The sequence below is a fragment of the Apis mellifera genome, linkage group LG8 (assembly GCF_003254395.2).
Source record: "Apis mellifera strain DH4 linkage group LG8, Amel_HAv3.1, whole genome shotgun sequence".
Classification (NCBI taxonomy): domain Eukaryota; kingdom Metazoa; phylum Arthropoda; class Insecta; order Hymenoptera; family Apidae; genus Apis; species Apis mellifera.
The window spans coordinates 8,349,307-8,361,686 of NC_037645.1; the positions used below are offsets into that span (position 1 = coordinate 8,349,307).

Genomic DNA, 12,380 nt, shown 5'->3' on the forward strand with positions numbered 1-12,380 from the left:
TCCCTAACGGCCAATTCTTCGGCCATACAGTAATCCGTATTAACGACGATTTTAAAGGGAAGCGTAATTTTATCGGGGTTCGAAAAAATTAGTTTTTTGTCGCTCTTCGTTTAATATTTTTATCGGAAGAAATTTATTTGCTTCCGTGTAAACGGATAACCATTCTCCGTCTTGCTTTATCTCTCGTTGCGTCTCACTCTCGTTCGCGCATGCGCGAACATTTTAATCTTCCTCGACACGTTAAAATATATTCGCAAATATCGTGCAATTTTTAATCCTTTTTAATTACACAACACGCGTAAACTAATAATATGAACGAATATATCATTTGTTGTATATTTGAAAGAGTTTATACTGTATTTGAATTGATTTATAAAAAAGAATGATACTTAACCTCTTTTCCTACCATACAAATATATTAAATGACGATCGTTTTTATAATTGTGCAACGATTTTCCATTACGTTGCTCGTCACAGAAAGATCTTTTAATTTCCTATAGGCTGTCGATCGTTACGAAGCTTGCAATTAACGAGAAAGCACAGTTGTCTCGCAATTTACGCGACGCGTCGATTCGATCGACAAAATCGTGTTTGTTCTCATGATTGGAACGTCTTTTGAGGATTATCCATTTCCCCACAACTCTTTACTCTAAACGTATTCTTTTGCGAGTTTCGATAAGAGGAAATATTTCGCTGGAAATAGAAGCTTTGAAACGTTTTTCGCAATACCGAATTTATTCATAAGTGGACTTGGCACTCTTGGAAACTTTGCATCAGAATTTTCGTTCGAAACTTCAAGGTGCATTCTCATCTTTTCTCGTCGATAAGGCAAGACTCATTGAGCGGAGCTATCCCCGATCCAAGCGATCCGCATTTGAGATCAGAGTCTCGAAGGAAAAGTAAGGGAAACCGAATTGTTTGTCGAGTTTTCGATTAGTCGATACGCCGTTCAATATGTATGCAAATTAGCGAGCCAGGATGCAAATTCGAAATGGCCGATATTCGGAAGTTAGAATCATAGCGACGCCATGCTGAATCGTGTCGCGATGAGAGGCGACGAACCGAGAATATGGAACGTATCTTGTTATATGGATTACGATACGTCTACGGTATTATTCGATATTACGCTCAAAAGATCGTCAAATAATATAATATATTGCTCCAAAGAAATTCTTTGAAGAGCAAAACAGTCCGATTGTTGTTGAACAGAATCACAAGAACTGGATATTGATCGCAATACGACATTCGTTTTTAGCGACTCGCAGTGTTTACAAACATCGCATGGCTATAAGCGTGGAAACGCTTCCTATCTCGCTCGAATTCTCCGTTTCTCTCTGTTTGACGCGCGCATAAGAGCGAACGGTGTCAAATTACATTAGTCATTTCTTGGAAATCCTTTTCGGTTATTCGGCCACTATTCGGCACAATTCGGTATCGGTCGGAACCGATCGTGGCCTTCTATGCGAACATTACCGTATTCCCCCTGCCTCTCAACCGTCCAGTTGAGGACTTCTTTTCAGTAATGCGTGGTACTTTCTCGAACGTGGACGCGTTCCATTCCCAATCGAATTCGTTTCCAATCGCGAACGATGACGCGTTATTTCACGCGCGATGGTCAAAAATTGAAACGAATCGAAGACGCCCCGTGGAAAGAAGGTTAGTCGGTTGGCCATTGTCCTAGGAGCTTCGTGGTTAAACTCCCCGCGTGTCCGCGAATTCGAGAGGAGGTTGGGAGAAAACGGTGGGAGGTCGGCAGAGGTCGCGAAACGGTCGAATGTTTTCTATCCGGTGAGTAGCAACGTTTGGGAGGATGCGGTGACGAGGTGGGCGTTCGGGATCGATCCCCGACTCCATTCCCGTGACGTCACGGAGCGGGAAGATAGGATGGGGAAGAGTGGGAAGGGACAAGAAGGAAGGAGAGACAAAGCGAGAGGTTTCGCGATAGGAAGGCGGAGAGGGGACAACGTTGGTTAAAAGAGAGGGGTATCGAGGGATGGGTGGAGGGTGCAAGAGGGTGTAATGCCGGGACTCGGGCAGATCCCGGCGACGACGTTCGCCGCGTTTTCGATGGTGGTGCCGCTGCTGTTGGTGCTACCGGCGTTGACGCACCTTGTGAAACGACGCGTAGAGTAGCGATCGTCGCGAGTAGTAGTGGTGGAAGTGGTGGTGGTGGTGGTAGTGGTAGTGTTGGCGGTGGTAGTGGCGGCGGTGCAACGTCGCCGGTATCGATAGTAGTGGTTGTATCTTATTTCCCACGTTCGACGAGCATTTTCGAAGCTCGAAAATCTCTTTTCGAGGGGTCACGATCGATTGCGACCTTCGAAGACGCGTGTTTCGCGAAAAGAGGAGCGCGCGACGATGCTAGTCGTGATCGTTGGAAGACAAGGTGCGGAAGAATCAACGGATTCGAGGATCCTCGAGGGTGGCGGTGTCGAGCCGGCTACCCGTGACACGACGCTTTAGTCGGTGCTTTAGTTTCCGCTCGGTTGTCTCGATGCGTTTTTTCACCGAGAAATTTACTTCGCTGATACCCGTAATTCGATCGATTTTAAATGGACTGTTGATACATTTGGATACGAAGCAAATCTCGTTATTGTTGGAACGTTTTGTGTGACATCGAAACCGAAGAAATTGGATTAGTTATTTCAATTAACCGGGTCGTTCAGAATTACGCATAGTTAAGTCGTTGACGCGTGTGGATACGTATGTATATATATATATATAGACATATATATACATACATATATATATAGCTGTAGTCTTCCTCGGTCACGACCTTCACTGTGTAATCAACTTGGAAGCGAAAGGTCGATTCCAGTACACATATCAAGGGGATGCTGCAAAATTCATCTGTAAAATAATCTTTTTAAAAAATATTTTAAATATAGTTTACCGTTCATTTATGTGTCAAGAAAAAAAAAGTTCTAAAAGCTGATAGTACTTCGACTGTGCTTCCTTTGTCAGAAGAAAGGGTCGATAGATCGAGGCTCTCGAAATGCAGCACCATATTGCTTAAAATACGAAGTGAAGCTATCGATTTCGAGCACCGACACCAATCATGAGCAGAATACATCTGATAATATTCCTCGTTTTTTTCCTGCTAATTATCTTCTTTTCTTTGCTTCTTTTCTCCTTTTTCTTTCGCGTGATTCTATAATCTTCGATTATATTTTACCAAAGTTCGCGTCATCGTCGGATAAACACGATAAATAAACCTCATCCTCGAAAGCTCGTAATATCGACAATTGTTAAGTAAATCGTTAAGAAGAAAATCGGTCTCAAGTGATGAAAATAAAGTAAAGTGTTTGCGCACAATCTCCATCCAGTCGCTCGAAACGAATTAACGAATCCTCGATTCCGAGTTTTCTTTGAATTTCAACACGTGGTAGTCGCTTTTCATCCTATCTTTCGCGTCTAATTCCATTCATCGAATATCTCGAATGAGACGCTACAGGAAAACGACGCTATTCGCAGAGCCGGCGTTCCTTTGACCCAGTGATCCGATTCGTCTGTAGCGCGCTCGAGTACACCCACCCTCCGTGAACGTTGAAATTCATCGTGGCCAAAAGATGGCGACGTCACGGTTATTGTGCCGCTACAACGACCATCACGATAATTTCCGCCGGCATTGCTATCTTCTGCTTTCATAATAACTTTCGAACAACAAATTTGATTCCGAATTCTTTCTCGCAAACACCTTCTTCTCATCGCTGTTCGCGTAGAGTTTGCGTAGAATCTTCTCCACGGAAGAATCGAACAAGGAAGTAACCTTAACCTCAAAGCCGATTTTCCGATCGAAGATCATCGAGAAGCGGTCATCGATACGAAGATTCGAATCGAAAACTCGAATCGAAGTAAACGAAGACGATTGCCATCTGTGATGCGCGAATCGAGGAAAGGACGAGATCGCGCAGAAACGCGGAAAACATTTTACGATCGCGCGAATCGATCGACAATCGCAATGGCGCGATCAAGCTCGAACCGCGTTTCGTGAATGCGCGCGCATGCGCGCGCGTAGTCCCTTTGAATGACGCGGTCCGGTTTACCTTCGAGACGCTGAAGCGTTTGCGAAACATGTTGATGCGTTGGAAGAGCAAGGACAAGAGCTCTAGCAAGAGCTCCTCCGCCGGTCCCAGTCTTGGCAAGAAGAAGCGTAAATTCGGCAGAGAAGGTAAGAATATTATACTCCATCAATTTTTAACATTCGTTGTTTCTCTTTTTATCCATAACGCACGTAGTTCTTTCTCTCTTTCTTCCATTTGTATATCTCGGAACGATTTCCCTTGCGATTTTATTATTTGTTGAAATTAGTTGCGAGAAATTAAAGCTCTCCCGCGAGAACAGGATCGATTTTCGATAATCGATTGAGCAAACCAGATACACACAAAGTCGTCTATTTTGTTTTTTCGACGAGACACGGACGATTTCTCTAGAATAACTCTAGTTAACGAAATTCTCGCTCGCTATTTCGATTTCTTTCGCGTAATCGTATCCCGGTTCATGTTGTGGCGGCTCGTTGCAGCTTGTTGCTTGTAATAAGTCACGCAAACTAAGCATGGTATCGCATGTATGGAAACTTTGTGATTATTTCCTTTTCCGTTAAATTGTTTCAAGACGTATTACGATATATATATATATATATATTTCATCGCGTGCAATTCTTCGTACAATTTAAAGAAAGATTCAGATGATTCAAAATTTTGTTCAATACTTTCTCTCTTCGATAACAATTTAAAATCTTATATTATAAATTTACATGAAATATTACCATCAAATCTTGAATAATTTGTCACGTACAATTCAATCCATTAAATTTGTCATTCTCCACATTTACAACTTAATCTCCGACTTGAAAACTTACTTATTCAAACTACTCCTCGCCCCCTTCTTCATCCAAAAAAAAAAAAACAAGATTAGAAATTTACAGAAAAAGAGATACTGATGAAAATCACGATACCTGTACACGTCGAAAAGGACAAGGCTTCTCACCACACGGCTTCTCACCTGTCGCGTTCTCATCTCGCGGGGTACGACGGTGCATCTCGGGGAGAGCAGCAGGTTGACAGGCGGAGGAGCTGGCTACACCCCTGTGACCGTTCCCCGACGCTTGCGCGCAGGTTGCACTGGCTATACCCCCCTGTTCCTCCTTCTTTGCACCTCGAACCCCCCTCAACCCCGTTCTCCTTTCCTCCTCCTCCTCCTCCCCCTCCACACACACACACACCCCTCTCCCGCAGCTTCTTCTTTCTCTTCCACCGCATTCCTCTTCCTCGCCAGTCTTCTTCTCATATCCTCCTATCCCGGGTGTGTACACACCCCGCGCGTGCTTCCGCTCCCATCGGCAGCAGTTACGATACCACCACACCAGTACCATCAGTGGCACCTCCGTTAGCAGCAGCAGCGGCGGCGGCGGCGGCGGCCGCTGCCTGCCTCCAATCTGTCCCACCCTCGGCGGCGCTCTGCCTCCTGCCGAGAACAGTTACGTCGCATCGTTCCCTCGCGTAAGATCGTTATCGCGGCCACTGTCAATCACATCGATCTATCAATCGTTCGCTCGACTGTCAACCTTTTTCGTAAATATAACAACGATATAATTACGAATCGAAATCGAGCTCGTTGATCAATGTTGAATCGGTCGAGATCACCCGACTCGAATCGACCATCGAGTGCGCTCGAACGGTGGAGGAGGAGGGGGAGGGGGACGAGTGGGAGGAGTGGGGGACGGTTGGACGATGCCCGAGGCGCGAACCAGATACGCGTTTAAACCCCGTGCACCGCGTAGCATTACACGTACGTGCGATACGACGGCGGTGGAGGAGGAGGAGGAGGAGTGCGTGATCCACGAGATCGGAACGAGCGGAGAGGTGCGGGGGATCGGCCGCGCCAACTGCTGCCCCCCTTGCAACGACGGATGACTGTGGAACAACACCTGTTCCTCCACGGTTCCAACGCGTAGTCGAGCCTCGCTAAAGGGAGATGCGTATATTCGTCTGGAGGCATTGCGTGTCGTTGGACGGTAAGGAAGCGACGCACGGATATCTAATTATCTCCCTGTCTGTCTAATATTGGTCAAATTCGATGCACGAATTTTATCACACGTTTTTGCAATAATATATCGGTCAAATTCGATGCACGAATTTTATCACACGTTTTTGCAATAATATATCGATCGAGTAAATCGATCAGATTTTATACGTTGAAATGAAGATTGGTTGTATATTTTTATTTTAGGATGCGAATATTATTTGAAGCAATGTATAATTTGGTATAGTATAATTTGGTATAGTAAAATTTGGTATAGTATAATTTGGTATAGTAAAATTTGGTATAGTAAAATTTGGTATAGTATAATTTGGTATAGTAAAATTTGGTATAGTATAATTTGGTATAGTAAAATTTGGTATAGTATAATTTGGTATAGTATAATTTGGTATAGTAAAATTGTAATTTTGAGGATAATTTTGAATTTAGTGTCCAATGATATGAAAATATTGAAAGTTTTGCTCTCGAATATTTCGTTCCCAATGCGAATGAAATGTTTGGAAAAAATTTTAAAAATCGTTTTCAACGGGAGTTACTTCAAATGTGTTCGCATTTCAAGAAAATTAGAGAGTCTTAATAATTTAAGACACGGTTATCGTTTTCGATACACGACGCGTTAATTATTTTACGTTTCGTTTAATTGAGCACGAATCAGTTTCGAAAAAGAAGAAGAAGAAGAAGAAAAAGAAAATGGTAATAAAAACTAGTCCGTCGCTCATTAAAAGCGTTAAAACAGAGGAATTGAATTTCGAAGAGTTCGATGGAGCCATTATTGCGCAAAACTGCCTCTTCCTCCTCCCATCTTCACCTGCGCCCTCCGGTTTACCAATCTCCGAGGCGTTTCCCGCTCCAGTTTCCCCTGTTTTCCTTCATTTTCCGTGTTCTGTCGCCGCGAAATCGGCGAGAACGATTCGATATTGGCTCGTCGAGGATTTTCGAGCGAAAACCGATTTGCAAATACGACCCGCAAAACTTAAAAAAAGAAAAGAAAAACTCAAAGTCGAGAAATCAGATTCAAATTTTTGAAATTAAAAATTGTAAACGATAAATTTGAATCGTTGCGTGTTATTGCGTAATCAAAATTTTAAAAGTATCCTTGACAATCTTAAATTTTCTCTTAGAAGATAATTTATGAGTGAAAAGATTATTTTGAAAGTGGATTTTTTCTTAAATATTAAAATTATTTAATGATCTAAATTAATTGTAAAAATCGACTCTTGGTGTAATGTGATTTTAATATTACGATAAATCTCATTGTAATGAAAAAAACAATCTTTTAAATCGTTATCTTGGAACGTGTTATTCCATTAATCTTCATAAATCACAACACGCTCTCACGTTTCTTTTATAGTTTCTCTAATTGTCCTCTGTTCGCCTTTCCGTCATCTCGCCTTCGAATTTCACGATTACTCGTTCTCGATTAATATTTCATTCGCTAATTAGGTCGAAACCTCATAATAGATCCAAACTCGTCTAATCCCTGTTACTTAATTAGCGTTATCGTTACCTCAGCTGAGAAGATTGAAAGTGACGCGTAAAAATCGCGAGAATCCTCGTCGCGTATTATTATCCTTACTTGATTGGGCGAAAACAGGATTGAAATACATTTTGAAAGAAAAATCGATGAATCCGTTTTTTCAAATCAACGTATAAATTCAAACGTTTCTTCTCGTCCGTTTCAATTGACCCGGTTATATTATACTTCCTTTAATCTCCACCATCGACGCGAGCGACATCTCGTAGAGAATGAAAGGAAACAGAAAAGATTCGTTTTCTACTCGTCCTTTTTCCCCGTTACTTTATCTTTTTTACGTGCACGCGAGGGCCGCCGATTCCCCCGCCGAAGGCGCGCGCGAGTTACTTTACGACAACGAAGGGATGCACTTTGCGTTTACTGGGTAAACGGCGTATTTGTAGTATAGGTTGCGCCTGCATCCTGCTGACCCACTTAACGCGCGCGCGAACTTGGACGCGGCAGGAGGCGAGGATCGAAACGCGGCTCCCCTCGTTTCCAACGACCTAACCTGTTCTCTTCAACCCAACTCCACCACTCGGTGGTGGCCCGTCCAGTGAAATAATTGAAAAGTTGGAAAATTTCGATAATACTCGGTGTCGATTCCAATTGCTGGATTTTTTATTAAATTTTGAACGTTGCCCGATTAATCCGATCCCGTAAATATTCATTCGAAGGAAGAGATATAAAATATTCCGTAAACTTTCGTAAAGTTCTAATCGATTATAATCTCTTCTTTGCGCGTCTTATTTCGTCTTGTGACGCAAAATTATGTAAAAATCGATTATAATTTCTTTCTTCGAATGTATCTCTTTACGATCAGAGTTATTCCATTTCGTCTTAAAAGTGATGTAAAAAAATTCTAATCGATTGTTCAATTTCAAAATGTCAAAATGTATATTCTTGTGTATTCTTTTTCTCTGTCTCTTCACGCGTAACGATTGATCGAGATAACACAGGTGTGCCGTGACCCAGTTTCCCCGGACGCGTTTCGATCTGAATCTTGCAAGGATCGTTCTCAGCGACAGGGTAACATTTTACGATCCGCGTTCGTCGTCGAATACTCCTGGTTTACTCTGTGACCTAATTACCCACGAACGACGAAGTCCTTTGTCGTTTTCGAAGAATGAATCGCGCGCGTTCGAGGTTTCTCTCGAAGAGCGTTATCGATCAGTCGTTTCGACGACGACCACCCGGTGGGAAAACGCGTTAAAGCGAAAAAATTGCACGGACAATTTTTTCTTTTTAATTCTATTTTACCATTTCCCTTCCTTCCTTCCTTTTTTTCTTTCTCTCGTCATTCCGTTTCAGAGGTTTTCGCTTCGTTAAAAACGAATATACAAAGCTTTCGACGTTATCCTCCAAGCGGAATAACGAGAGAGATATCTTAAAATTAACCCGACCTGTCGGTGTATCGCGGTGACCCAATTGCGGCGAACCGAACGAATTTCGATCTTGCCGTATAAATTGCGTTTGCTCCGGACCTACGCATATGGACCTGCACAAACTATATGCCTCGAAGCCCTTTTGCCGCGTGGAACCGGATTCGATTAGTCGATCGATCACGACGATCGTGTTGCTTCGGTTACCCTCGAGTAATAGAACAAGAAATAAGAAACATCGTTTGGGAATAGAATGGATTTATGGAAAAGAGATGTGAAAGAATAGAATATATCCTCGATTATATATAATGATTTTCAAAGGGGATAGGTTTAAAAAAAAGTTGATTGAGCTCTTTGATTTTTTTTTGTATTCTCTTTTCGTTCTTTGATTTGGAATTCTGTTTCCGAGAGTTTGAACTTTCGTCTCAAAAGAGATTAATTTAGTCGGATATGATGAAGGAGGCATAATTTTTGTGTAATTGAAAAAGATTTGACCTCGGGAGCAGTTTCTCTTGATACGTTGATGTAATCCGACCAAATATTCCGCGAAAGTAATAATATTGATGGAACAGTAAAATTTGTAATCTTTTGATTTGATCTTTTGTTTTGATAAAAAAGCGATAAGTTTTATTCGAGTAGAGTTCTTCGAGTAAAATGATATTAAACACGATGTAACTTGAATCGTGTTTTTATATTTAAAGTGTAATAAAACTTTTCTTCTATATCTATTAAATAAATAAATACGATCCAAATGATATCGTGTTTGACCTTATTTTAATCGAAGAGACCTCGCAAATAAATATATCGGTGAAAGTTTAATTAAAAAGGAAACCAAACGTAAAGTTTTACCACGGCATTAGTATTGGTTCACTTTTCGAGTGCCTCGCTTCTCTTTCTCCTCTGCTCCCTATCGTTTTTCGCGTTCGGCAAAAAACGTAAACAAACACTGAGGTCGAGCAATAGCAGAAATAAGAGTCGCTACTTCTATTCGACGAAACTGTTCTTCTCTTTCTAAAATTCTTTCTTAAATTCGAATTTTTTCTTCAAAATATTTCACTGTATTTAATTCATTTATTAATTACATTAGATTATTATTTCGTAATAAAAAATATACGAATGTTATTCCATACTTTTAATCGCTCAAAATCGAATTTAAAGTTATATCCTATCTCATCTCATCTCTCTTTCTTTTTTCCTCTAAAATCGTAAACGTAACATTTTATTATTTCTCCGAAGAGACTCCGTAAACTAACCTAAACCCAAAGGAATAGAATGGGTAGAGGCGAATAGACGAACTATCGAATAGATAAAGAGAAAAAGAGAAAGATCGATGCCGTGAAAACGCTTACATTCGTTTTCCTTTTCTTAGTATATATGTTTCTCCTTCTTTGCCTCGTTTCCGGTCGTATCCAGGCGTCGAGCTCTACGTGCTTAGAAGCCTCGAACTCGACACTGGAATATCTTCAACTTTCGTTCCGTTTGAATCTCGAGAGGAGAAGAAACTTTCCTCTTATCCAGCTTTTTTTCTTCCGTTTTCGATGATAAAAAAAGACAATATTAATACAGAGAGCAAATATCTTATCATTTACGACAAATTTTTCGGGAAAAATTCTTATACGATCAGCCACAATTTATCGAGATTTCTAAGTTTATCTTTGAAAAATATTTCAGCAAGTAATGAAGGTTATGTTCGGGCACTTTTGTGTCGCTTATATATATGTATATATATATAACAATATCTTGATTTTTTCGAATGTTTTATACATATATATATATATATAAAGTTTTTTTTTTGTATTTCTCGTTTAACGTAATCAAATTTTTTGCGCATAATTCGATTTGTCTCTCATTGAATAATAACACTGAATTTTAATCGAAGAATCGTTAAATTTCAATAACTGGCAACTTGATCGCAGTCATATTTTCTTTTCTCTCTCTCTCTTTCTTTTTTTTCGATATAATTGAAACGCGTTGACGATAAAACCGATAGGAAATACATACAGATATAATTTGTATACACGCTCGAATAAATTGCGCTGTAAAACGAGTCTCGCGCGTTGATTTTGTTTCTGCGAAGAAACCGTAAAGAAAAAACGTAAAAAAAAATTACACTGATTAAATCCGCGTTGTAGAGGATAGAATTAACGTCATAAGAAGATGATCTCTCGCTTGCGTGTTACGTATACAGAATATTTCGATGTTTCATAATAGAAAGGAAGTAATTTTATGCGAAGAAAAAAAAAATTAATAATTTTTTAACGATCATGAATTTGACTAACTCTATTGATTATGAATCGATTATCAAACTATTAAACAAAACGTATAAAAAGGAATAAGAGATGCGGAATAAAATTTATTAATTTCATAATTCGTTTTCGAAATAATCGAATTTGAAAATTCATCGAATGTATTGGTGATTAATTGATCGCACACATTCAAACTCAATTTTCTCGCAAACAAGGAACAAATAAACGATGAATAAACGAATGCTGTTCTATTATTTGTACTACTAAATGCATTATTGCAGATAGAATATTTTATTGATTATGTTCGCTCGCATCTCTCAATCAAGAATTAACGTTCGAATGACGTGACCTTATCTCGTAATAGAAACTCGATGAATTCCGATGTATCTCGGAAATGGGAAAATCTGTTTTCATTCATTCGAACTGCATTTTACTTATTGCATTCAATTATTATCGGAAGAAGATAGAGTCGTTTCGTTCTTTCTCCATGCTTTTCCACCACGCAAATTAGGGCACGTCATCTCCCCAGCTGTATCGTTAATTACCGGAACGTTATCTATTTCTCGACGCGATATTTTCGCGATGGCGGTCAAAGTTCACGTATTACGATCGATTTTTATTTCAAAAAGCACATAAGGAAAGTCCTCCCTCGATCCATCCCCCGGCATCTTTGATATTTTACGGAAACGTTAACGTTACCCAGTCCCGAGTAACCATAAAGCTTAGTTATTCGAGCGAAATAGGTCGGCCGCCCTGTGAACTTGCGACCCGCCCCTAACTTTGTTCGAAAGTAAATCATTTTGGTTTGCCCGCTATTTACTCGGCCCAACCTTTTCCGATTTCGCTTTGACGTCTTGCTTCTCCGACGTAAGACTTTTTTACTTTTCGCCCCCGGTCGCTTTTAGACGATATTACGAAATTACACGCGCGCTAAATATTTGAACATCGCGATATCTCGACGAAGCTTAGCTTATGAATTTTGAGGTTATGTTGCGAAATGTTTTCTTGAATTTTTTATATATATATATATATACGAGAAAAAATTCTTGAGAGAAGAACGAGGGAACGATTTGAATAATTAAGTAGTTAATCTTTGAACCATAGTTTGTGTTACTTTCATTGTAAAATATCTCTTCTATTCGAAAATTAATTAATACGTATTTCGAACAGAAATCCGATCGTACGTGACTTAAACTT

At 40.2% G+C, this 12,380-nt stretch overlaps 1 protein-coding gene across 28 annotated transcripts in view; it reads left to right on the forward strand.

Annotated features, from left to right (window-relative positions):
• LOC411277 overlaps nt 1-12,380 on the forward strand; it is a 98,145-nt gene that overhangs the window by 15,419 nt on the left and 70,346 nt on the right. The window lies entirely within an intron of this gene.